Source organism: Sebastes umbrosus, chromosome 9 (assembly GCF_015220745.1).
Source record: "Sebastes umbrosus isolate fSebUmb1 chromosome 9, fSebUmb1.pri, whole genome shotgun sequence".
In the NCBI taxonomy this organism is placed as follows: domain Eukaryota; kingdom Metazoa; phylum Chordata; class Actinopteri; order Perciformes; family Sebastidae; genus Sebastes; species Sebastes umbrosus.
The window spans coordinates 5,537,187-5,564,200 of record NC_051277.1 but is presented as its reverse complement, the minus strand read 5'-3'; the positions used below and the strand labels follow the sequence as shown (position 1 = coordinate 5,564,200).

Sequence of the window (27,014 nt, the reverse complement as noted above, 5' to 3'; positions counted from 1 at the left end):
TTATCGCCTATCCCTGATTTCATCTCCTGACCGGCTACGAGCCTCTCCACACAACCATCCGTGCACTATCTTCTCTCATGGCACCTCTCCTGTTTCGATAACAAAGTGTTTCACTTAAAGCCAGGCATCTCTGCTCCCAAATTGAATTAGCCATGTCTCTGCACTTTCTTGAATGCCCTTTCTGAGAGGAAAGGTCCTCACTGTATAGGTTTGATCAATGGTGGAAATCAAGTCTGTTGTCAATACCCTGTGGCGAGGGTGCCTTTCATGGAGAGAGAGAGAAAAAAAACAGTGTTTCCTTTGCTTGTCTCCGGCATTATTAAGAAAACTCAAGTAATTTAACAAGTGAGTAGGTGTCTCCGTATGCCAGGCGCTCTCACGTAATACAGCATTTAACCTGATTTTTGCTTCCTTTTGTCTGAGATTTATTAAGGCTGAGTTTGCACATTGGGTGGTGTAAGAGTAATAGCCTCCTAACACATTAACAATCTGCTCCCAGTCAAAGAAGGGCACTTAAATTTGTGTAATTAAAAAAAACTGAAGCAGAGGCCTCCCTGGCGGCGGCTCGGAGGCAGAGCAGGCAGGCAAGGAAGCCGCTCTGCCCCCCGATGTCAGTATTGATTCCCAGGCTCCTGCGAGAACTAGAGGCTTGAGTGAGAGGAAATGGAGAAGTGTAGATATACTGCAGCACCGCTCTCCCTCACTGTCTGCAGTTCCTCCCCAGAGAGTGGCAGAGAGAAGCTGGCTGGCCATGACCCGAGACACCCCACTTCCTCCCCCTTTATCCCCCCATCCCACCTGATCGAGTTTTGGTGCCAGGAAGGAGGCTTAGTAGGATTTAATAAGATCTATTTTGGTTCCTGCCTTATTTAAAGTAACCACCAGTAGGAAAGCACTGACAAGCACATATATATTTCATTCTCCATCTGCGTTGCGTTCCACTTTGGAGTGTTTTTCGTAATGATTAACGGTTTCCCGTCCCTTGATTTTTTTCAAGTGCTTTAGTTGAACATATTTTTTTAATCATAATTGTCACTGTTCTAATATTTGGGATGCAGACAGATCGAGGTGCAGGAAGGAATCAAACGATGAAGAGTGCGTGCTCGTTTGTTCTCTCAGTTAGCTCCCTGGAGTGTTTTTTATCTGCATCTCATCTCCTGTTTATAATAAAGTGACATAATTGATAATAATGTCATAATAACAAGGTGTCAGGGAAATTTTCCTTCTATGTGCTAGTTTTAAGTTTCAAGTTTCTCTATTTGTCATACGCACAACGATTACAGCAAGCAGTCGTTGGCAATGAAGATCTTGGGTCTCAGGTGCCCTTCAACAGTGCTCATTAAAAATGTATGTATATAGACTGTATGTAGTAAAGTATATTAAAATCACACAAGCAAAAGCATATGATAATCAAAGACTTATATTGCAAGTTATAATATAGGGCTTAAATATTAACATACATAAATATAGAATAAGTAATATAAATATACCTTTTTGGAAGGCAGTCTTTCAAAGCTGAATATAAACATGATGTATGTATACAGTATGCATGATGGAAGTAATAGATAGATAGATAGATAGATAGATAGATAGAGGAAAAAAGGTTAAATAACGCTCTACAAAGTACACTACATTTTGGCAAAGAAAAACTGTCATGACCATTTTAAAAGGGGTCCCTTGACCTCTGACCTCCAGATATGTGACTGAAAATGGGTTCTATGGGTACCAACGAGTCTCCCCTTTACAGACATGCCCACTTTATGATAATCACATGCAGTTTGGGGCAAGTCATAGTCAAGTCAGCACACTGACAGCTGTTGTTTATTGATTTACAATAATAAATATATACATACATTTGCATAAAGCAGCGTATTTGCCCACTCCCATGTTTATTAGAGTATTAAATAGATGACACATCTCTTTTTAAGGTGCATTTTGAACAGATGAAAAATGTGTGATTCATTTTCTATTAATCGTTAAACTATGGGCAATCATGCAATTAATCGCGATTAAATATTTGAATCGATTGACAGTCCTGTCCTAATAACAAGGTGTCAGGGAAATGTTACTTCCACTATGCGCTAGTGAGTATTTGCTGTAGATTCTTTTTGTCCCATGTAGTAGAAAGTACAGCTTTCGTCTTGATGTTCATACTACATAATAATAGGACACTAGACGTCTGCAATCACATTTCTTCTCAGTGCCTTTGGAGTAGCTGTGCGTCTGTTTGTTAGTACATTTGTGTATGTGTGTGTATATACAAGTGTGTGTCTCAACTTAACCCACTTCTGTGAAGTCTGTCACCCAAGACAATATTTTCTACCGCTTTAAAAAACCTCCCCAGATATTCGATTTCTGGGCTGTTTCCGTGTGAGAGATAGGAAGCGCAGGCTGTGCTTGATTTGCTGAGGTTTTTAGTACCAGTGTTTGCAATGAGCTTAGGTAGCACTCTAATCTGTGTTGCGCAGCAAAGTGTTGGAACAATGACAGTGTGAAATACAGTGCTGTATATTTTCGGGTTGACATTTCCTTTGGTACACATAAGATAGCAGAGTCGAGGCAATCATACCTTTTTAAACTTTTCCCTGGGATTAAAAAAAAAAAAAAAGGATGTTGGTTCCTTGAAGCATGACAGATGGAAGAACAACAACAGCTAAAAGTCATGCATTTGATGCTTGAGCAACCCTGAAAAAGTTAAGTGAAGCTCTGTTGTCTTGACTGTTGGGCACTGTGATGAATGAGTCAGGCTGCGTTTGTGTGTGTGTGTGTGTGTTGCGGAGGAAGGGAGTGAGAGTAATTTACAGTGCATGTGTAGGTGAGTACATGTGCCTCTGTTTCACTGTGACTCCTGTCAGCTTTTTTTCCTGAGATTAATTTCAGGAGGCCATGGTCACTGCAAGGTATTTTAAATGTAATATGTGCCCCAAAGCAGCATAGTTTTAATTAAACCTTCAGCAATAAATTATGTTTTGTTTTTTTCCTCCTCGCATGATTAGTGTTCCTAATTTGTTTAGGCTTCGGAAATTTCAGTTTTTTTTCGCCCAGTCTTGATACATTTCTGGTGCAAACAATTTGTGTGAATCTGTCATATTTATCGGTCATCTGATGTGTTTACCTTTCAGAGGGAAATCACTCCGCGGAGTAATATGACAAGAAATGTGCGGCAAACTGATCAGTAGCAGTCATGAAACACTGAAAGAAAGAAGAAATAAATGCAGAAAGAAAGGAAGAAAGAGGGAAGAAGAGCTTAGTGGAAGCACTTCATTTGGCTTTTATTGATACATTTTTCTCTTTCCATTACTGTAATGTATGCAAATGACTGAATGGGGTGTTTGTTCAGCAGTTTAGTGATCTCTATCTGTCAGAAGTAATGGGAGCCCACAAAGGCTGTAGAGTTGAGGCACAAGCCCCCAGAGAGCCCTATTTCACCAGAGAGGCTATGGCTATCACACACACACACACACACACACACACTTACACCCATTTCCAGTTCCTGCTGGATATGATAGAGTAGTGCTGGGGGTTCAGAGCGGGACTCTGCATACTGGAATATTAATGGTAGCGAGGTGGCTCGATGTGGATGATGAGAGACCGGACTGAACCTTGATGGGTGCCTGGACATGTCCAATACATCTCCCCGTCCCCCCCGTCCCCCCACCGTACTCAATGCCTTAACCCAACCCACTGATATTTCGCTTAACCTTTTATTTCCCAGAAGGCCAGAGTCAGATCACATCATTCTCTCCCCGTCCGCACGCACTGAGTGACAAGGAGCTGTCCTCTGGGGCCAGCTTCATTAAGATATATGAGGCCGGGCTAACAGATTTAGCCCGTCTTAATTTTGTCTCTCGGAATAGTCGAACGCGAGTAAGACAGTTTAACACAAATCAAAACTTCGCCTAAAGGTTAGCTACCCTATTCCCTCGAGCTGAAATCATAGCTACGAGTTGTGTTTCCATAGTAACAATCAGTGACACCTGCTGAAAATTTGCACCAAAAAAGAGGAAACCATTGTGATGTGTGGATCCTAGCAGTGTTGTTTTTGTCTTTAACATTTTACTGAAATGGTTTTCTTCTTGAAAAGTGTTTTTTATTTTTCATTTTACTATTTTTTTTATAATATTTTTAAACAAATCTGATGTTCCTCTTTACTAATTATTTTTTCTAAATCATTAGTTGTTGAGTGCCCTTGTGTGTGTGTGTGTGTGTGTGTGTGTGTGTGTGTGTGTGTGTGTGTGTGTGTGTGTGTGTGTGTGTGTGTGTGAGTGAGTGCGTGCGTGCGTGCGTGCGTGGTCACTGAGTTTCCCCAGAATTCAACAGTGACAAGAATGAGTGAATGGAGCTGAGTGGCTTGAACTCTTTGCTCATGGCCATGCTTTTAGTTTGAAAACAGGCATAAATTGTTAAATCTAAGCAACAGTTTAAGTCTGTCTGTCTGTGGTAGGGCTGCACAATTAATTTTTATTTTATTTTATTTTATAATATATTTTACCTCATGCAATTTTCAAGTCGCAGGAGGTACAATATTTGTGTCAAAATATCATTTAAAATGAAATATTGTCGTGCTGCAGAGACATCAATATGATGTCTCTGCATCGACATCATATTCTACAGACAGACCGATCCCCGCAAAAATCTCACCATAATAATTTTTATGTTTTTCAATGAAGATGAGAATATTGATGTAAAAATTATCATTCCATCTAAATCACAAATCATATCACAATTGCAATATCAGTCAAATTAATCGCAATTATATATTTTTTCTAAATGGTGCAGGCTCAGTCTGTGGGAAACCAGCTTCTTACCCACAGGGGAGATTTCTTCTTCTCGTATTGTGCTTAATTACCCTAAGATAATTCTAATTTCTAGTACATCTATCATATTGACGCCTCCCTTGACAATTTACTGCCAACGTGAAGAAGCAGCTGTTCGAGCAGTAATACAGTTTTACAGTACTTACCTGTTGGCGAATAGGAAGCCTCGAGTCCTGTGATCCTACGGAGCCCACACACACCCACCGTGGGTGCCAGTTTCTCACACCAACTTCATCCGCCCACACGGGGCCGGCCTGTAATACCACCTCTGTGGCTTAAAAATCGACAGATGTATTTATACGGGTACCACCTTTTTGTTGTTGTCAGATACTTCAGCCTGATTTAGTTCACACTTCAAAAGGAAGAGGTTCACTACAATGTGTTTATGGATGGCCTTTGTCGAGCAGCGGTAGCTGTAGAGTGTATTGGCTGCAGGCTGGGTTTGTGTACAGGTGTACGCAGCATTCTCTTGTTTCGGCACCAGGCACTTAAGGTTAAATAAATGGTTGTTAGTGAAACAATTGTTCTATTTAGCAGGCTGCTGAGTTTAAACGGCAGAAACATCCCCTGTTACGGGCTTGTTTTGTCTGGAGAAGCACAGTGTTTGTTTGGAGAAGTTATCCCGCTTTATTACACCTTTATGTGTTTGAATGAGCGCTAAGTCAGATTATTTACAGAATCTTCATGTTTATTTCCGCATGTTTGTGTATTAGAAAACTGGGTTAAAACATGCTGGTGGCACTTTCAGTAGCACATTATCATTTTTAAAGCAGAAGTACACAAACACCCAGCCGTCCTCGCCACACACAAGCTCTCTCTCTTAATCGCCACCCTCCTCCCCCCCAACCCCAACCCCAGTGTTTTCCTAATGAAATCCACTGTAAACTGTGTGGCCAATTAACTGACGCATAGATAAACCACGGAGCCTTTTAATTATCCAAAATTCAGTAGAAACCAATGTAAAAAAAAGTAGAGGTGCATAAAACAGGACCAGAGTTTTGTGTCTGTATCTCTCACCTCAATATGAATGTCCAGACTTGGATAAAGCAACGGGAAATTGCAATCCCTTTCAACAAATAGTAATTTTTCATGTCACATTCCACATGTCAGAGGGGATGTCATGATTTTAATTAACACATTTAATAGGAGTGTGTCTGAGAAAACATAAAATTCGTATTCTTATTCTTATTATGATTATTGCAAAGAAAAAGCGCAAAAGGCAATTGGAAAAAAAAAAAAAGGTGGTGGTGATTATGTTGCTGTCTTGCCAAGGATTTTCTTTTTTCTTATTTATTCAATGCTGTCATATTACCTTTGATGACAAATATAAAAAAAACACCACTTTTATATTGAGTTTTTAATTACCTTAAGTAAGGCATGAACTGGCATTGTTGCAGACGGAGTCCATTAAATTGACATTCAAAAGTATAAACATGACTAACATTTGTATTTACAGCTTTAGAACCCTTTGCTTAACCCGCTGTACCAACAGTATAACCTGTCGTGCTATTAAACAATACTACTACCGAGACTCATACAGTACAGCAACCTCCCTGCTGAACCGCAGTGGGCCGAGTGTTGGAGTTTCCTCATTGGCTGTTGCTGTGGCTGTTGCTCAGAAGTAGATTTTGGTGGATTGTTTAGACGGAATAACAGAAAGTTTACGAGCAGGCCGCCGTGTTGTTTCCTGTTTGAAACGCCAAGCAGAAAACCAATCAGGTGCATTTAACGAGTGGAGTGGAGCAGCGCGTCCCCTAGTGTCCTCGCCAGACCTTGTGGACATTTACCGCTGGATTTAACATTAGAGACGTGACCACTGACTATTTGTGCAACGGTTTAGCCAAAAATTCACAGACTGACCGTACACGGTCCAGACATCTACTCGGTTTTCATCTAGTCTTGTTTAATTACTTTTGTAATAATGTCAGTTAACTTATTCATTAGGGTTGCATTACTGATTTTTTTTGATTTTTTTATTAAACTTTTGAATATTGTTTTTTAATTAATCCATTAATTATTTGGTCTATACAATATTTTAAGATTTACCACAGAGTCTGAGAAGTTAAGATGACATTTTTGAATTGCTTTCTTTATCCGACCCAACAGTTCAAAAAGCAAATATATTCGCTATAATAGAAAACTATGTATATCTCATTGATTTATTGTTCATTATGTACATTCGTTTTTCTTTATATATCTATATGCACTATCTGGTTAGATGCTAAACTGCACTTCATTGTACTGGTACTGACTGTGTGCAATAACAGTATAGTTTAATCTAAACTAATCTAATTTAATATAATGTAAGAAAAGGAAATACAAGCAAATCCTCACATTTAAGAAGGTGAACCATCGAATGTTTGTCATTTTTGTTTGATGAATTATTTTAACAATTATGTATAGATTTGAACTTCATGACTCTTGAGGGCAAAGAGGCACATAATGCCACTTTATATGACACATTCATTCATTCAACCTTTATTTATTCTTCTGAGATAACTGAGGGGCGCTCCTCATTTACAATGACATGGAGTCAATTATAACAACAAAGAAAACAAATCAACAACAATGAGATATACAAACAGAGAAGAAGCAATACCATTATAGAAATAGTAAAAGCCATTAAAGCTTTTCGATTAGGAAAAATAATTACAGATAGATACATTTGGATATTTGAGATGTAAAATAAAGTAATTTTTCAGTTACGGTAGATGATTTGACAGATTCAAATGTAAAATAAAAATGTAAAGCAACTACAAGTTGGGGGATTTAAGATTTCTAAAATGTCCAAAACGTATAACGGAATTGATTCAAACTACAATCGTGCACACAGATGTTTGAATTTGGCTCAGACAGCTCTGTCTCTCAGAGACACACGTCAGTTATATATTAAACAAAAAAAAAAAATCAAGTGATGGATTTCACAGAGTACATGTACTGTACAAAAAAAAAATACCATGTAGCCATCGCCATGTCTGTCGGCCGCCGTGTTCGCTGCCAGACAGAAGACCATATTGGTGCCCTCTGGTCATATGAGTGAATTCCCTAGAAGTTGGACCAATCAGTATCTTGTTAGGCTGTGACACTCGGCCTGATGTGGCAGCTCCATTAACCAGTAGAGTAAGCTTGCTGACAGGCTGCCTGGACTGCGACTCCCAGGGGCAGGAGGGGATGTGGTGTTGGAGTGCAGGAAGTACACCCATGATGTCCACTGGATCTACCCCTTTGCTCCTGAGTGAACAACTGTCATATTCCACTGATAAAGCCTCCATGCCCTGCCAGTCCTGGAGGTTGTCCTTTGGGATCGACTGTGTCCTTTTGGGATTCAGAGCTGCTCCCCTGCAATCAAAAACGCTTCTGTATACATTCTTATGCCCCTTGTGTAAGGTTGATATACAGTTAAGTACTTTTATACAGAAGGAGAAGAGTGTGTATCAGGCTATAGAGTTCTGAATAGAAAAATGATTTTAGTTAATCTCTTTTATCTCCTTGTCTCCATGTGTTGCTCTGCCGCTGTATAACTTTGCCCCTATTGGCCCGGGTCTCCGCTGATTATTTCTGCTCTACAGAAAGTCGGGCTAAGGACCCAGTGGCAGCAGCACCAATCTGCACCTCATTACTTCCCCAAAAGGCCTGAGCTTAGTGCAGGGTAATAGACAGAGGCCCAGCCGCCCTCATTTGTCATGGGCTCCTGGGTTTGATGCAAAGCCCCCCTTGAGCACTTGTTGCTGAGCTCTAATCCTGCGGTAGACACCAGCCACGCTTCTCTGCTTAGCCATCCCCACTCTCCACCGTCATGGCTCATGATTTCACTTTCATTTGATGTTTTAATGAAATCCCTGAGACTCAGTTGAATGGCAGGCCCATTGTTGGCAAATTATTCTATCAAATGCAAGTGGAGGGGAAACGTGACTGGAGTTATTTGTCTAGTAAATATGAGCCACCGAGCGTTTAGGGTGTTTTTCAGCATGTGAATCCACAACAGAAGATCGTTGGAGTTAAATGCATGCATACAAAATGGCACTTAGAATGCATGTGCTTGATAGCCTCCCTTGCATTATCCAGTCATACGATAATAACTAATAATGCTACAGCTGCTGTTGCGGAAGTTAATTGTAAAATGAGTCGGGGGTGAAATGTACTTAATGCTGGTAGATAGTGTGCAGAGCAGACATTTATACAACGGCAGACATTTATTCCTGTACAGACCAGTGTATTACCTAGTGGCACCATTTGTTGTGCCTTATAAGCGCAAATAAGTGCTATGGAGCAGCGACCAAAAGGCTGGGGGAAAGCGCCTTGATGAAAAGGCCTGAGTATCATTAGCTGAAGTTGCTGTGTGTGCCCGTTGAAAGCCTCTCTAAAATGTAAATCAAACTAATGCCCAAACACTTCCTCTCCTCTCCCCACAGTAATGTTATTCCTTTCTTGCTGATGCTGTCGAGGGAATACGGTGTTGTTCTGCTGTTTGCTACCGGGCTCTGTGTTGATTTCTAACTCTGCTCCGCGGTGGCTATCCTTCCTCTCCGGCTGACAGGACCCAGGGATCACCGCGTCTGCACGACTGCGGGGCCATCTCTCCTGCAGCCCCGCTCATACATACGCCGCCCCACAAACGATTAGCCGAAGTTATTGACTGCGTTTGCACGCTTTGGAGCAATTAGGCGCTTCATTATGCAAATAAAGTGCACTAATTACCTCACGTTCGCTAATTGATTATAAGATACGGTATATGGTCGACATTACGGTTGACTCCTTCAAAAAAAAGATTTGGCCCTCGACGGTTTCAGCCGTGCACTTTGTGAATAAATTAATGACGGCAAATAACACAGTGGGGCCATTTCCCCAGCACGCCGCCGTGCACTCGGCTCTGCAAATTTGAGGCACGATAGAAAAGTCGGAGGAGAAAAGAGATCTCTAATTAAAATGAATCTGTGACAGTCAGAAACACTAACAGTTACAAACGGCAATCTGATGGTAGTCAACAGGGGATTCTCCATTAATTGGCAAAATGAGGCTCATCAATCACACAGAGGGGGGATGCTGCACAGACAGTATCCTGTCAGAGTCACCCACTGTGGGGGGAGCAGCATGACGTGTGTCTCAGGGACAGAGTCATGTAGAGAGGGAACAGTCTCTCTCTCTCTCTCTCCCTCTCCCTGTCTCTCCCCCGACTCTGTTTCCCACCACATGTGGCTCTCAGTAGACGTCTCCCCAACTCGTTCTGACAGGCTTTGTTTTTCCTTGTCGCATTTCAAATGGGGATTGGCTGGCATTCTCTGCCAGTCAAGGCTGAGACAGAATTGTCAAAACACACTGTTGAATTTCAGCTTTTAGAGGATATTCTTTGCTTATGACATGTGCTGAGAGGCTCCACACTCCCTCCTCATTCAAGCAATCAAGAAAATACTGGTACTGCTGATTTTCTATTCTAAGAAACCTTGATCATTTTATTGAAATGAAAATAACTTATTTTTTTTCCAATACTGACAAGCAACTCTGAAGTCTTAATTGGTAGGAACTTAGAACTGTGAATTGTGAGCAATGTGTGAACTTTGTATGAACCTAACAAGGATAGTATTATCCTGATGAGCTGTGTGGAGCCAAACAAATACCGGTGCACGTAACATACCAACACTGCCGACAGGTCAATACATATACCCAGACAATAATTAACTGTTTCATCAACTGGACCAATCAATGGACCGCCCCTAGTCTCTAGGGCTGGTATCTCCTGGGTGCCGATTCAATATGTATTGTGATTCTACAAGTATTGCAATTCAATATTATGATTTATTGCGATTAACTTTTTTAACACCAGACCATGGGAAAAAGTTGAATCTCACACTTCTAGGGACTTTTACTTTGGAAATGTATATCAATTAATACAGTAAAATGTTTGATTTCCAGCATGTATTTAGTCAGAGATGTCCTAAAGTCAAATATATCAGTCATTGTCCAGCGTTATTTATTAATACATTTCCCTCACAAATCAGTGGTATTTTCTTTTAATTTATAAGGGACATGTTTTAATAATGTTTTAAACTACTGGTGAATATAATCCAGAAATCTTATTTCCATATATGTATTTTGTATATACAGTTCCCTTTGTTAACACCTTATTTTGAAAACCAGACGTAGTCCCACGTGTATACTCCCGCTAACTTTGCCAAGTCTGTTGCTAACTCTCCCGTCAGCTCTGTTCTCTTTATACATCCATGGTCAGCTCTATTAGCGCCGTTTGAATGCATTTATCATAAATGTCAGTATGTGGGTGCTCTATAGTTGTATTGTCGGCTGATTTGACCACGGAGATGCGAGTGACGGCTGGCTTGACCGCACGTTACCACAATACTGTATTTCCTGTCCATGACAGAGTTAGCATGCAGCTTTAGCCGTGATGTCTAGCTCTGCTTTTCCTGGTTATGAGTGAAACTCAAAGTGTTTCAATACTTTACTGTATTTGTTGTGTTTGGATTTAAATTGTGAGGGGGCAGGTCGTATCCATGCGGACCCTCCGTCGTTTTCTTCTTTGTCGTTTTGGCTCGCTGCAGCCCACTGCGGTCTGTTTTGGTTGACGGGAGTTGGAACGGATATAACGTCACGTTCCTCAGACTACAACATTAAAATTGGTACCTTCCTTCTACCTCCGCAGAGACTCAAATGAAGCAAATATATCGATTCTGGCATTAAAAAAATGTATTTCAAAATCGTGATACGGAGGTGAATCGATTTTTCTTTCCCACCCCTACTAAATTGCTTGGTTCTGGGCAATCACAGGCAAAGCAAAACTCAAAATGGTTATTGCTTCTCTGCTTCATCTGTGCGTCTAATTTTGTCACTTCGTGTATCTTTATGGTACAGACTACCGCATTAGCACACGTGTTGTATGCTGATATCCTCATTACCTCTTTCTAATGCATCAACCCAGTTATGTGTCAGGCATGTCACGGCAAATGGAGTATTCACAACTATCTTTACAGCTTTCACTGACATGGCTAATTTAGTGTGAGTCAAAACAACAGTCATGCCTGTGTGGTTTTCTTTTTTATTGACAATTAACCTCCAATTAGCAGCATGGATAGATATGGTAACCTCCAGGAGTGCTGGTGGTTGCGTTGATGATGGCTCCTCCATGGACATGATTACATGAGATGAGCCAGTTTTTGCTGTGAAGAGGCACCTCTGGCTTGTGCACTGACACACACAGAGAGAGAGCGAGAGAGAGAGAGAGAGAGAGAGAGAGAGAGGCATTTAACACATTGCTGTTAGTGACGTAAACATAAAAATGGATTAGTACCATAAATGTTTCTAATCCATTTCCCCCCTCTCTGTTTGTCACACACGCACATCCAGACTGTACACTGCTGGTGGGTCTAAGCCCGTCATTTAACAGCAACACAGATGTGTGAGACACATCTGCTACCTGAACCAGCCGCTGACCTTGAATTGACTTTCTGTGATTAAGACTTATGGTTGATCCCTGGGCTTTTTGCCTTGATGCCTCGCAGTTTTCCATCCTAACTTAAGAACGGTTGAAACCGTAGAGACCATACATCTCTCTCTGTATTGCTCTCCTTTTTTATTTTTCTGTGCCACGACTTTCAAAGGTACCCGTGCAGGTGGCAAGAACATACAGCAGTTGCAGAAATGAATGAACTCCCCCCAGGAGTTTTTGCACGTCTTCTTGTTCAAATATAGTTAATTATACACATAAGTTGAATTTCCTTTTTATCCCAAACTGCAGACGGGAGTACTCTTAAATAGCAAAGTGACTTTTATGCTTTCATACAGGATGTCTGTATGTGAAAGCATAAATTTTGAAAAACAAATTTTGCAGAAATATTGACTCCCCTCTACTCATTTGCGCTGCCTTGTCATTGGCTTTTGAGTCCCATCTGGCAATAAAAAAAAAGTATGATTCTGTCCTCTCTATAAATAAAAGTGCACTTTTCAGTACTTCTTTTTCTTTTACTGAAACCCAAAGTAAAATTAGAGGAGAGTGTGTGCACTGACGGGGAATAACTGGAATTCTGAAGGAGGAACACACCCTTACATTCATGATACAGGAGAAGTATTAAGATAGCATAATGGTTATATTTATCATGAAACAGTACAATTTACTTTTCTTTTGAGAAACATACCTAAAGCAAATAAAGTGGTAGGACGTGCATTTCAGTGTGAATTTTTTACGCCTCGATGCCAGCAACAGCCGTGGCCGGATGCACATGTTTTCGGGTTGTCTGTCTGTCTGTCCATCTGTACATACGTCTTTATGTCTGGTCCATGCTTGTGAACGCGATATCTCAGAAACGCCTGGAGGGAATTTCCTCAAATTTGGCACAAACGCCCACTTGGATTCAAGGATGACCTGATTTGATTTTGGTTGTCAAAGGTCAAGGTCACTGTGACCTCACAACATTTGTTGGCCATAACTCAAGAATGAATTCACACAAATGTCTAATAGGATGAAATGGTGAAGTGATGACATTTTGGACAGACATGGATGCACTTGACTGGTTTACGGAGGCACATAACTGCGAGGCGGTAATTCTTGTTCTTAGACCATCACATCACTTAAATTTTATAACGTAACATAAACATACAGAAAGTATACAGAATTACAACTTCCAAGAAGCATTGTGATAGGAAACATCCAGCTACTGAACTTTACTTTCTGTTGCACCGCTGCTAGTAGTGTGCCGAAGCTAACTATGATGCTTTACAGAAACCTGATAATACATTTTAAATCAACACACTTTCACTTTAAATCAGTTTTACTTGCATCAATATTAGATGAATTCAGCAGCTATGGTGTAGTGTTTTCTTCTTAATAGTGACAACAAGGACATTATCTGAATGAGCTCTTTCTCCATGGCAACAGCTGCTGAGGCTGATGGGTATTATAGTTTTAAGAGCCACCTCACCAAAACTGATGAAAAAAAAAAACGACTTCACAGAGAGATTTAAAACAGCTGGCCGTAACATATAGCATCGTCTAGGAGACTTCCATTCTCTTACTAGACTCTATGTTGAGGAACATCAATGTCTGTTTGTGTAAAGAAACCTTAGAAATGCTAATTTACAGTGGGGCTCCTCCCACTTCACACAGCTGCTGCGTGATGATGAGATTTGTGATCAAAAAGATGTATTGTATTTTGAATCATGTACACACCTCCTTCCTTACAAGCAAGCCCGCAGTGCAGCAATCTTTTAACACACTAACATTGGTGCCAGCTGTAATACATTCTAGCACATTTCTGTCCAACCGTGTCCTGATGTTACACGTCACAGAACAGGCGCAGGTGTGAAAACACACATCCAGAGGTGTAGGTAGCAACAGGCGTTAACTGAAGGGACACGTCGGTTTGGTGCTGCCGCAGCTCAGCAGTGTGATGAGTTGGTGTCGCACAGAAACGCTGTGCGGTTGCCACCATCAAAGTACCAACCTGGAGATTTTATAGTACATTTTTTTTTTTTATAAAAATGTAGTCAAATAAGATCTTCAGCACAGCAGAGCAGGTCATGGCACTGATCATTGCTGCTGAAAAAATGTCGGAAATGTTTCCACATTGTTTCTCGAGACAAGCTGAAACATGATGTAGCAAAAGAATAATTTAACGCTCTGTGGGCTGGATATTGGGTGTTTTTGTGATGAGTAGTACACCAGGGGTCATGATGCCTCAGGCTTGTTTGATCAAGTGGTCACATTCTTAAACCTTTATGAGCAAGATCATGATGCTGCATCTGGAATATAATTATATTTGCATGTGCTCCGTTGCACAACTCCTACAGTTTGCATGCACAAATCGGATTTTTAAAAAAACAAGTTAAAGTAACATTTCCAGTATGATGTGACCGTGTTCGTTTTACACCGTCTATCCCTTTAATGCCAATAGTGACAGCTTTAAAAGTGTGACATTGTAGATGTCTTTTTTCTGTGCCACCTGGTTCACAACTTTTATTCATATAGAAAGACGTCTAATTGGATCAGTAAAGGAAGCCGTCATTGCGAACGAGACTTTAGCAGTCGTTTTGCTGTTGTTAAAATGTTAATTAATACATGTATTCAGGATGACTGCCTACAGTTCGACAATGTCTACTCTTTTTTTTCTGCTATAGAAAAAAAGAGTTGTATCTCATCATTGGTTACATCATGCACAGAATCACGATACCACTGTCTGCTAGGGGGAAAAAAAGCCTGTAATCACTCACTTGAACGTTTGATCACCTTCATTCTGTAGCCTCTAGTATAATTATGTTTTCCCTTTCTTTTCGCAGTATTATGTACTGAATACTCACCATATATGTTGGTTGGTAAGCAGCAGGGCTCTCCTCAATTCGCATAGTGGGAATTTGCATAAAACATGCCCTGTGAATAGGTAGCATTACAGTAGGTGCTGGATACACTGGGAAATAAATTCAATGCAGCTTTTAGCTCATTGTCTTCATTTCCCCGCCTGCACATGAAACTGTATGGTTGAGTCTCAATGCTCTCATTCCCATCAACACACATTTTTTTAGCCTTTAAATATTCAATTCAAAATAAGTTGCTTAAATAAGTCTAAAACGGTGCCGTTAGGTTTAATGTTAAATAATAAATACTGAGTGGAAACACCCACCTGCAACTTAGCAGGAAAACGTTTCTTACAGCAACTTCCAACAATGACGTTTTTGTTCATGCCAAATATTCCGTGTTTTTGCCCTTATTCCAAAAAAGACAATATTCCTTCTAAGCTGTTTACATGGCTAATGAACATAAATATTCCGCTAATATTACCGTTTACATGCAGCAGTGCATACTATGATTAATATAAAACGTCCCCATGACGAACGTCACGCTGACTTACAGACAACCCATTTAGCTAAACCAGTCAGCTGGCTACCTAGTTGTCTTTTCCCCTTTTCTTAACATCATCAGCATCTGGTCCATTTGAGGAGCTCAAGGCATCCTCATCACCGGTGAATCCCACGTCGACGCCATTCTCGGCTGTGTTTGACAGGGGTCGATGCCCTAACATGTCGTTTATCACGTCAACATATAGAAAAGTGGAACATCAGGAGTAACTTGTGCCATTTTGCTTCTTTGCGTCAAAAATATGTTGTTGTCTTTCTCAAAGTTTTCCATTGGTGGCCGGCTTCTTCAACAGTGCGAACACAGCCTCCCTCTTTCATTCTTACAACCACCTTCTTGAAATTGGTCGGCTTTGCGATAATTGCGCTTATCCAAAAAACCTGTTGATATCCAAGTCTGTCATAATGTTTAAAAGTAGGTGTGTTTCTCATTCCGACCAGAAATGTGAGCTTTTCTTTTGGGCATACAGAGCTGGCCATAACCAGGGAGAGGCCGTGTGTAGCAAACTGATGTAAAACCCCCAATTGAGACGTATATTCTTAATGAGCTGTATACATGTCCAAAGAACCTCATAATATTGGCATATCCCACATGTCTTAATCACAAAATGCTCTATTCGGAATAAGGCCTAATTCAGAATATCTAAACTGAATATGCTGTTTACAGGACCCGTATCAAATTCAGTATGTTGTTATATTCGTAATAATATTAGTGTGCGTGTAAACGTATAGTCAATGTCCGTAAATGCTGTTTCTTTTTCCAATTAACCAAAGATAGGACAATCTCTGAGAATCCTCGCTGTGTAATTGGTGATCTTAAGTAACCTCATCGCTTTGTTCACGTTTGCATTTTAGGAACCAAAAGATGTTTGTCCTATGAAAATGATATGTATCTCATCTGTGACAGTTAAGTAACAAGTAACCCACAAACAATATGCATTAAAAGAAAATGTAGAGTAGAGTAATCATCATTGGGGCTTCCTCCTGTAGCAGCGTACAAACTAACATGTGAAAACTCCGACAGCAGAGAAGCATCAGAGGACAGTGCTCTTAAAGTAACAAATCTCGATTTACATTTTTATATCCAATACTAGTAATGGATTGTACCACCCTTTCCTTTTCTGTGCATGCCATGAAGACTAAAGAGTACCCTTTAAAAAAAGAAACATTTGGATTATAATTCTTATTTTAGCATTGCCATTGCTTGGATCGCCATGGCTACGAATGAAGCTTTGAAACATTCAGGTCAACCCTAGTTTAAGCCTTACAGCAATATTATCATGAATATTAATAACATGACACGAGTGTTGCTAACAAAATGTTACAGGGAGTTGTCAGTACCTCCGTATTTATGGTTATGTACTATCCATCATTGTTGGAACAATATGACGAGGTGGAGAGTCTTGCTTTGTTATTTGAGCATCGTATATTCAGCTAAGGTAGCTTACATATCATAATCTTTCCAAAGTGGAATAATGCAGATTAAAATGCGGCCATGAATTGACTTTGAGGATATTGCTCTGTAAATGTGCTATCCTCAAACCTCAAGATTGTGTTGTACTTTTTTTTTTTACGTATATATATATAGGTCATGATAAGGAAAAATAAATAATCGCGGCATAGTAAACATGCTGGTTTGAATAATATAAAATGCCTCTTTTGATTAAAAGACAAGCTAAGTTTATTTATAGAGCGCATTTCAGCAAAAAGGCAATTCAAAGTGCTTTACGTAAAACATTAAGAGCATCGAGAAACACATTATAAAAGATAAAATTTGTGACCTAAACAATCCGCTTAGCAGCAAACTGTGGGTTCCTCACTCTACATCAGCAGCAAACTGTTCAGGCAACTGTCAAATTGCAGATCTTGCAGTTAACCTCAGTTACTTAGCAGGTGTGTGTACTGTATGTATATTAAAGCTGAAGTAGGCCAGATTGGAGCAAATATGATTAAAAAAAGAATTTTTTATAAAACAGTCGCTATATAGTGACAGTAGTACATGAAACAGGTAACCTGGAAAATATCATGTTCCTCTTTGTCCTCCGGTGCTCATAATGGCATCTGCAAGATTTCACAGACCGGAGGAAAACAAGCAGTGAGAGCTGATCTGAGGTCTGCTGTCCAGCTGCCGTCTATGAGAGCCGGCTGTCAATCACACGCGAACTCCGACCAAACAGTCAAACTAGACAGCGCTGATCAAATATGAATCAATATTATGTTACGTTAATGTCTATTTCTCTCCTCAAATGTTTTCAGAATCATCTTGTAGTGCACGGTTTAGCTGTAAAATGAGAAAGTTTGTGACACCGCCGCCATTGTGAAATCTGGTGAAGGAACGCCAAGTACCGGTCACATGACCGGAGCACAGCCAATAGGATCTCTCTCTCTCTCTCTCTGAAATGACCTGTGATTGGTCAAAGTCTCCCGTCACTGGCTAGATTTTCTAAAGCCTGAAAACAGAGCCATGAGGAGGAGCAGGAGTCTAGTTATCTCTTGAATTACAATATGTTGAAAGGTTATTATGGAATGTTTGCCCAATGATGCCAAAAAAATAATGCCTTCTGCCACTTTAATGTATATGTTTATAATAATTGTAAATTAATGATCGTCAGGCAGCTGGATATTAGCCAGGAAAGATAGTTATGCAGGGCTGCAGTATCACAGGAGCTTGTACTATCAGAGAGTGGCGGTCATTGTGTTTGTGAGGGGGGGGTTTCAGGGAGTGTAGGAATGTGTATACATGCGATAGCTGCGAGGCAGTACAGAACGATAGCCGTGAATGAGGCATTTTCCATTGAAGTGATTAAAATGATTGAGGACAGTGGCAAACTCATTCATCTCAGAGCAAGGTGATGAGGGACATTCGGTCTGTGCAGAGAATAGTCCTCCGCTGCATTCATGTATATGTGAGAGCGCGTGTGTGTGTGTGTTGGTGTGCGTTTATGTGTCACAGATGTAGAACAAGTTGTGAAATGGGACTGGCGTGGAGGCGGCCAGAGAGATGTGGAGCGATGCCCACAGGAGCGCCGTGTCTTTTCACTGTACATCCGAACAGACAGCCAAATATTTATCATCACCCCGACGCAGCCTACATTCTACATTTTAATTTGACCTTCATCATGAGCAAAGTAAAGCATTCCTCATTGCCAAACTCAGCTCCTGTTGTTGTTGTTGTTTTGTATTTTACTGAATCGGTAACCTAAAAAGTAGCAACAGTGGAATGGAAGTTCCTTGAGGTTTCTGTGGATGTGATTAAGCTGGACTGTAATCAGTTTGTCTCCTCTGTTCAGCAGATTCTATTTAATTACCTCAGTGAGGGGAGAGAGCGGGTAGTGCAGCTTGTATTGTGTGTGTTTTTATCTAGTAGGTCATATAGTAGGCAGCTGTTTTGATGCTATTTCTATTATATCGCTACCTGACACAAAGGTTAAACCACGCTCTGTACTTTAAATGTAAGCACAGTTAGCCTCCGTGGCCTTGTTGGCTACACATAACCATTCTCAGGCACATTAAGTGTATGTCTACACCCACTTAGCATTGGCAGCCCTGTGAAAGTGTTGATTTGAGGTCTATGGGTTCATGTTTCCCTCCTCTTTCACTCTGCCTCTCCCATCAGTCGCTCTAATCTCCTGAATGCCATCCACACTCACCGTTCATCCCCCTGCCTCCTGGATTGGTTTCACACGGTGATCCCCTCACTGACCAGACAGACGACTCAACAATTAACCTCTAAGGCTGACCCGTAATATCTCAAACCTTCTCCCCTCAGCATCCTTATTGGCCTCTAATAGATTTCTAACAGGTAGAGGGAAAAAAAAGTGGATTGAATTCCACCCGTCCAACCCTTAGGCTCTGTGCAGGAACACGGTTCACTTTGTTGTCGTTTAAATACCACAGTCATGACTGGTACTGGAGGCTGTCTGAGCTGAATGTGTAATGATGGGACCAGCCTGGTGATACATGGTGCCAAAGTGTTAATAATGGCATTAGACTTTGTGGCGTTCTTCGCAGAATTATTCCGCCGATTGCCTCTCCATTTCCATCCCACTAAAGCCCTCCATTTTGGTTATTGTGCTAATAGCCAAAAAGCACTCTGCTGGAGCCAGTTTGACTGAAACTGTATTCCCCACGAAGAAGATTAGTCCCTGTGTTATTGAATGTCACTTTAGCCATTATTGCAGGATTTACAGCTGATGCAGCGTCTGTTCTCTACCTTTTCTGGTTATCCTCCCACACAGGGCTATGGATATGCCCTGCTGTGCTGATGACACATGTTAGCAATCCACCGATTCCCATCGCTCTTATTCTTTTCACCCAAGCTGAACGACACCCCTTAAGTGACCTTTCAGTGCACCACTTTGGCACTCCCAGTGTTGGGTTTCCATTGTTAAGTTATGTCTTGAAAATGCAGCTGTGCGCTGTCGGGCGTGAGGGGTTTAAATCGTAGTGCGTGTGTGTGCATTCGCGTGTGGTCATTGCGTTGGTTGTTGAGGGAGAGCGTTGTGGAGATCAGATTGTAACCAGTAACGTAATGATTCATAAGACAGCCAGTAGGACTTATCCACTAATAGATCTCCTGGGAGATAACCTAATCCCCCAACAATATCTCCTTATCATATTACAAGTGAACTATGTACAGAATGGGCTTCTCTATCCACAAATGAATACTAAGCCCTATACTTACCTTTAAGCTTATTAGATTTGATCTGAAACAGAGCAGTATCAAGTATTCTCCCCAATGCAAGGCTGATCAGAGATAATAATCCTGGCTGAGATTAGTTTTAATTTCACAGTCTACCGATTGCCAGGACTTTATATAACATAATGTATGTTGTTTATTCCAAAGCTGTGGGCCTATAAGTATTTAAAAAACGCTCATGAAATATCTCAAATTGAGTTCATTAAAATCAAAGAGTTTTCTGTGCTGGAGATATCTGCTCCATACTGTAGGACAGTAAATACACTGTGTAATCTGTTCATTGAGTGCTTTTGTGATCCGCGGAGATCACAAGAGGGAGCTTGTCAGTGGCAAATGAAAGTTAGACTTCTTTTCAAGGTGCGGATTGGAGATTAGTAGTAATGCTCATCTCTATCTCTCTGTCCGCTTTCACAGAGATGATACGATTTAGCAAAAGATGAGACCCCCTTTCTCTCTCTCCCTCTCTCTCTGTGTCTCCCTCACCCATATATTACTGCCTTGTCCTCACTCTCTCGTGTTACCCGTCTCCTTTCTTCTCTTTATCCCTTTCTCTCAGAGTGACTAAGCTTGAAAGTGGCTTGCTAACTCTTTTCAGGATTCCAAGAGGAAGAGATTGTATGAGAGAGTAGATATTCTGAACAGAGACCCACATGGCTTTGTGTTGCCACACAGACTCCGACGGCGTCCACTAGATTTTTGTAGTCCTTCCTTTCTTCTCCCCCCACACATGTGAGAGCTTCCTCGTGTCAGTTCTTAGTGATTAGTAAAGCTATTGTCTGGACCACTTGTTGACAATACAGGGAAAGTTTCTTTCAGCGAGTTTATGGTGCTTCCTTTTGCACCACTGTAATATGTTATGGGCATGATATGGATATCTGTTATGGCTTCAATATCCTTTTGTTCTTTTTGATTGTTGGCTGCCGTATCATCTTAACACCGCTTTCTCTAATTGGCCCAGTGTTAGAGGGAGGGACCAGACCTTCCTCTGCTGCTTTGTGCTCATCTGGAGTTTATTTATTTAGGTCTGGGTGCGTTGCTCGATAGTTCTCCACATGTTCACAGATCGCTAGCCAATAGGGGAAGGGGAGTCGTCATGGTCTATTAGGTGCTTAATGAGAGATCGCAGATGAATTAAGGTGTTTTCCTAAAGACTGACTTTTTTTTATTTCCCGTCCATCATAAAGGTATTTTAGAGAAGAGACTCTTGATATCCTCCTAACCTTTCCTGTATAGAACTGAGAGATGTATATTGTTGTGAAACTCAACATTTTATTGGAGAGCTTAAAGTTTATTTACAACTATACGTACATTATATTATACAAGCAAGATTAAAAGTAATTTTTCATTTTTAAAGAGTGGGGCAACTTTTCATTCTCAACAGCTACTGACGTTAGAGCAAAGGTTCTGCAAGGGGTCTCTGATCCCCTTTTTAAATTTATTTTTTCTTGTTAATGCTGGATAGTTTAACATTTTCAGGCCTCTAAAAATGACCAAATCAAACAATCTTAGAAACAAAACTGGCTAGCAAGATTAAAAGTAATTTTTAATTTTTACAGAGTAGGGCAACTTTTCATTCTCAACAGCTACGGTATGGAGTACATGGAGTACTGGTACGGAGCAATGGTTTAAAAAAAAGGGGGTCTCTGATCACTTGTAAAAAAAAAAAAAAAAAATGTTTAATGCTGTATAGTTTTACCTTTTCAGGCCTCTAAAAATGACCAAATCAAGCAATCTAAGAAACAAAACTTACTTTTTATATAAGGCTGTCACTCAACAGTGCAATATTCGGTATTGTTACCTTTTTTTTATTATTATTATTTAATTTATCCTGATTTTTGTGCTATATAAATACGTTTTATTTTTAGGCTATTATTAGGTATATTGTTGCTTTGTAAACTACAAAGATGATTTTTTTATTGTTTTTTTATTAAATGTAGAATACAGAAGGGCAATGAGGCACAACATTTTTTTTTAGCTGAAACACTTTAATATATTTAGGAATATCCACAAAATTAAAAATTGCTGCACAAGGTAGAGTACTTGCTTTGGATGAAGGGAAGGCGGAAATGTGTATTCAGTTGTCCTCTATTTGTGTTGTTGTTCAGCACTTGTAGCCTACATGTAGGATGTGACTGTTGGTCTTTGTTTTGTCCCGCCCCTCCTCCATTGTGATTGGACAGCTGGGTAAAAAAGTGACAGTGACAGGCGCAGCGCTTTCCCCAAAGCTGAACTTTTTTCAACCCAGAATAGACGCTCAGCCGTTTGTAGTACAGTCTAAATACGTGGCGCTTCCATTGCGAAGAATTAAAAAAAGAAAAAATCATCAAAGATCATAGCGAATGTGGCGGCTGCTTGCCATCCCCTGTGATAGCGCGGTATTGCAATATTGCGGTTATTGCGACAGCCCTATTTTTAGATGAGCCGCTCACAGCTCATGTCATATGCAACCTGTAATGAGGCGTTCATATAAACTTTGGGGTCATAAGCCAAAAATGGGTGGGAACCACTGGGTTAGAGGTTAAGCCTTTAATTACATAAGTATTCACATAAGAAACCTGGTGTGTTATTATCTCTATATACCTTAGTTGACACAGTCAGCAGGGGATCCTACATGGTGCTACCCGCAAAGTCTATCCAGCTGCATCGGATCACAGGTGCTGTGCTTTCAGCCATGTTTACCTACAGAGCACATCAACATCTCTTATCGGTCTCACTTGCAATAGTCTTTAATTCGGGGCATGGAATCTAGGTTTCCTTTGAAATGCAGCTGTGGCATTGTGCCAACGTCGTCTCGTGCTGCTTGAGTCTCTGTTCCACGTTCCTCAGATAATGACAGGATTTTGTATTGACTGTCGGAACTGCTCTTATTTCAGCTCTTGTTTCATTACATGGCGTCGGTGTGCGTTCGATAGGTCGCTACACAAGTTTGATTCATGATTGTTCCCCACTGCTTGTTATTAGTGCAGCATCAAAGCTAGACTTGGTAAACACATTTGCATTTTAATGACTGATATAGATTGTTCTCTCTGCTCAATACCGCCATCAACCCACAACGCACCCCTGCCCGCATAGATAAAGAGTGGGCTGCACTTAGTCTCGTTAAAAAACATCTACCAAACACACGGCGCTGTAAGTGACAATTAGATCGCAGATGTAGTATCCAAGAGCATAGAAGGCTGCTTTATTTTGAAGAGGTAGCACAGCGGCCTATCAACTCTCCGAGGTTTCAGGTGACAGCAGGCCAAGAATAAAAAAAAAAAAGTCTGGATGTTGTAATTGCGAACATAACTGGGTTAATGCGTCCACATTGTGGAATGGTGCCGTTAATGTTAATGAAGAGAGATTGAGTGGTGTATCGGAGCACAAATGGATGTCATCAGAGCAGCAATCAGCCAATGACAAGTGAGTATTTGAGGAGGGAGATCATTTTTTGTGTTCCCTGCTTATTCTCTTTCCCCGCCACCTGCAGAGGATGATGCTACCCATTAAGGAGAGTTTGCCTCTCTGGGCATGTAATCTGATGCAAATTAGAGCAACAGACTGCCAAATGGAGCGGCCTACAGCCTACATACCTGTAGTGTTGTGGTGTGTTTGTGTGTTGCTCAGATAACATTCCCGTCTTGATAAAGATTCTGTGAAACTGATGAGTCCCCACATTGATCTTAGTGTCTTTGCATGCCACTTGCCAAGAAATACTGCACGCCGCAGCAATGAATGGATGTTACGTTTGCAAAGTAAGTGTTCAGGTCTTGATGTCTGGCTTTTTCACACAACACCGCTATCACTGTCGACTGTTTGCAAGTCCCTTCTCTAAATATGTGCTCAGAGAGCAGCCTATGAAAGCTCCTTCCTTGAGGTGCAAGACAAAGAGACATGACAATAAGCCTATTGTCTATTTACTCCTCTAACACAACATGCTTTCTGTCCCCTTTCTACGCTTTCTTCCTCACACTCCTTTTTGTTCATGTTGTGATAATACATATTTCTCGCAGCATTTCCCTGGAAGAACAATTTATGTATCGCAGCAGAGATAATGTGAGCAAATGTTTTCTTCGGCGGTCCACTCACTGTTAAGATCCTTGTTCTTGGATGTGTACAATGCCTTCCGAAACCTTTTTGCTATGTCACCCATCGACAACCAATTAAGCCAATAACAATGATTTTCACAGATAGCTCTATGTTTTTGTACAGAAAAGAAAATATAATTGGCTGAAGAAAGTGAAGTTTAAATGCAGGGGTTCTTGTTTCAATAACAGAATTGCTCTTTTTTTTTTATATTACTGACAGTAGTGTTGTCACTTCACAATGGTAGACAGGCTGGAGGATGAGAGGAGGGCAGCCAGGGAGGCTCTAATTTATCTGTTTGTCTGTGTTTTCTTCCCCACACTAGAAGGGGGAAGGAGGCTGTAACAGGGCCCAGCTCCACAGGGGAGAGTTGTGTTTAGTGGTGGCATTGATTTTTCTAAAAGGTTGCGCAGTGGGGAGGCTAGGTAGGCCTGTCAACCGTAGCTCTCACCAAAGCACGTCACACTGTCAAGCTAATTGTGCCCTCTCTGTAATCCTAAAACCTTAAAAAGGACACAATATGCAAACATATGTACGGGTGGAAGTAATGGATTACATTTACCCACGTTACTATCACAAAGTTGTTGTTTTATGTGGACTTTTTTTGAGTATTTTTGTTTTAAATTGTTTATGGTACTTTGACTGCAGTACAAAAATTAGTTTCAAGTCTCATCCGTTACAGAGTAAGAACAAAAGGCCATCTCTGTGTTGGCTGCTTACTGTTGATTGTGTAAGGACTATTTAATACAGTTTGTGGTTCAATGTTTGTTGCACCTGTCGTGCGGTTCATAGACTTTTATTTATTGTTGACCTTTTTTGTTCAGTTGTCTTGAACTTTAGTTGACTTGTCTTTAATAGTCTTGAGTTTTGTGCTCTTTTCTGGTTAATTCTAATACGGCTACACTGAGGACGTTGGTTGTATATTTAGAAGTAGAAGTATACGTTGACATTTAACACAATTTATTTTGTAGCCTAAATGCATTCTTCAATTTAACAGCAGTATTATACACTCACCGGCCACTTTATTAGGTACAAGGTGTACCTAATTAAGTGGCCGGTGCTAGTACCGGGTGTTCTTCTGCTGCTGTAGCCCATCTGCTTCAAGGTTGGACGTGTTGTGCGTTCAGAGATGGTATTCTGCATACCTTGGTTGTAACGAGTGGTTATTTGAGTTACTGTTGCCTTTCTATCATCTCCAACCACTCTGCCCATTCTCCTCTGACCTCTGACATCAACAAGGCATTTTCGTCCACACAACTGACGCTCGCTGGATATGTTCTCTTTTTCGGACCATTCTCTGTAAACCCTAGAGATGGTTGTGCGTGAAAATCCCAGTAGATCAGCAGTTTTTGAAATACTCAGACCAGCCCGTCTGGCACCAACAACCATGCCACGTTCAAAGTCACTTAAATCCCCTTTCTTCCCCATTCTGATGCTCGGTTTGAACTTCAGCAAGTCGTCTTCACCATGTCTAGATGCCTAAATGCATTGAGTTGCTGCCATGTGATTGGCTGATTAGCTATTTGTGTTAACAAGCAATTGAACAGGTGTGCCTAATAAAGTGGCCGGTGAGTGTATATCATCATGTAACATTTTCTCTAGTATTTTCCCCCATTTTTCTCGTCCTAGCACTACTCAAAGAGGTACAGTGTTTTGCAATTAGATGCATACCATGGAGGAGGTAAAGCAAGCTGCTAAAGAATGCAGGTGAGAGATGTGTGTACTTCGTTTGACAGCCAGTTTTATATGCTGGTCAGTTTGGGGGAGAACTCAGGAAGTGATGGGATAGAGAGAGCAGAAGTAAAACAGGAGAGGGTCAGAGAGATGAAGACAAGAAGGCAGAGGAGATACTTGGTAAGAAGGAGATGAACTGGCAATGAAAGTACTTTTATTTGTACAGGTTGGAGGACACACACATACCGTAGCCAGAGGCAGTTCATCAACTGCTTGTCACTGCTCTCTCTCCCCTCTTCTTCTCTCTTTAGAGGGAGTCTTGTCAGGGTCAGGTGTGGAGATAACCTTACTTGAACACAAAACATCCACAACCTCTCCACTGAACTTACAACTAAAACTACTGAACTTTTATTCACCGCTCTCCATCCACAGCTTTGACAGCTGTCATAACTCGATACACATTTGTTAAGATTGAAAATGCTCTGTGTCAGGGGTCGCCAAACTTTTTTTTCTTCTGAGAGCTAATTTGACCAAATGAAAGTGGCAGAGAGCTACTCATAGCACCAGACCAATTTCTGCTTTTATGGTCTTTTAATAACGTTTCAGCCAATCTGCAGTCATCGCCTCTATTACAATCCCGCTATAGACGAAGGGCTTTTCGTGTTTCGTTACGATGTGAGCCACTAAACGGAGCCTCTGTTGCTGCGTTGGCCTTCTTCGTCGGTTTGGTAAAAAGAGACCGCTGTCTTTTAAGCATGGTTTTCAGCTCTTTTACCTTCTCTCTGTTCGTAGACCGCTACCAGCCGGAAAGATTGGATAGCAATTCAAACAGGTTTCCAAAGTGACTTTGTGTTATCAAATGTAGGTACATATTCCTTGAACCTTTAGCGAGCCACTCAGAAACT

At 40.9% G+C, this 27,014-nt stretch overlaps 1 protein-coding gene across 9 annotated transcripts in view; it reads left to right on the top strand.

The window, feature by feature from the left end:
• Positions 1 to 27,014, top strand: part of diaph2 (diaphanous-related formin 2) — a 447,791-nt gene that overhangs the window by 322,106 nt on the left and 98,671 nt on the right. The gene's annotated exons all lie outside the window — the stretch shown is intronic.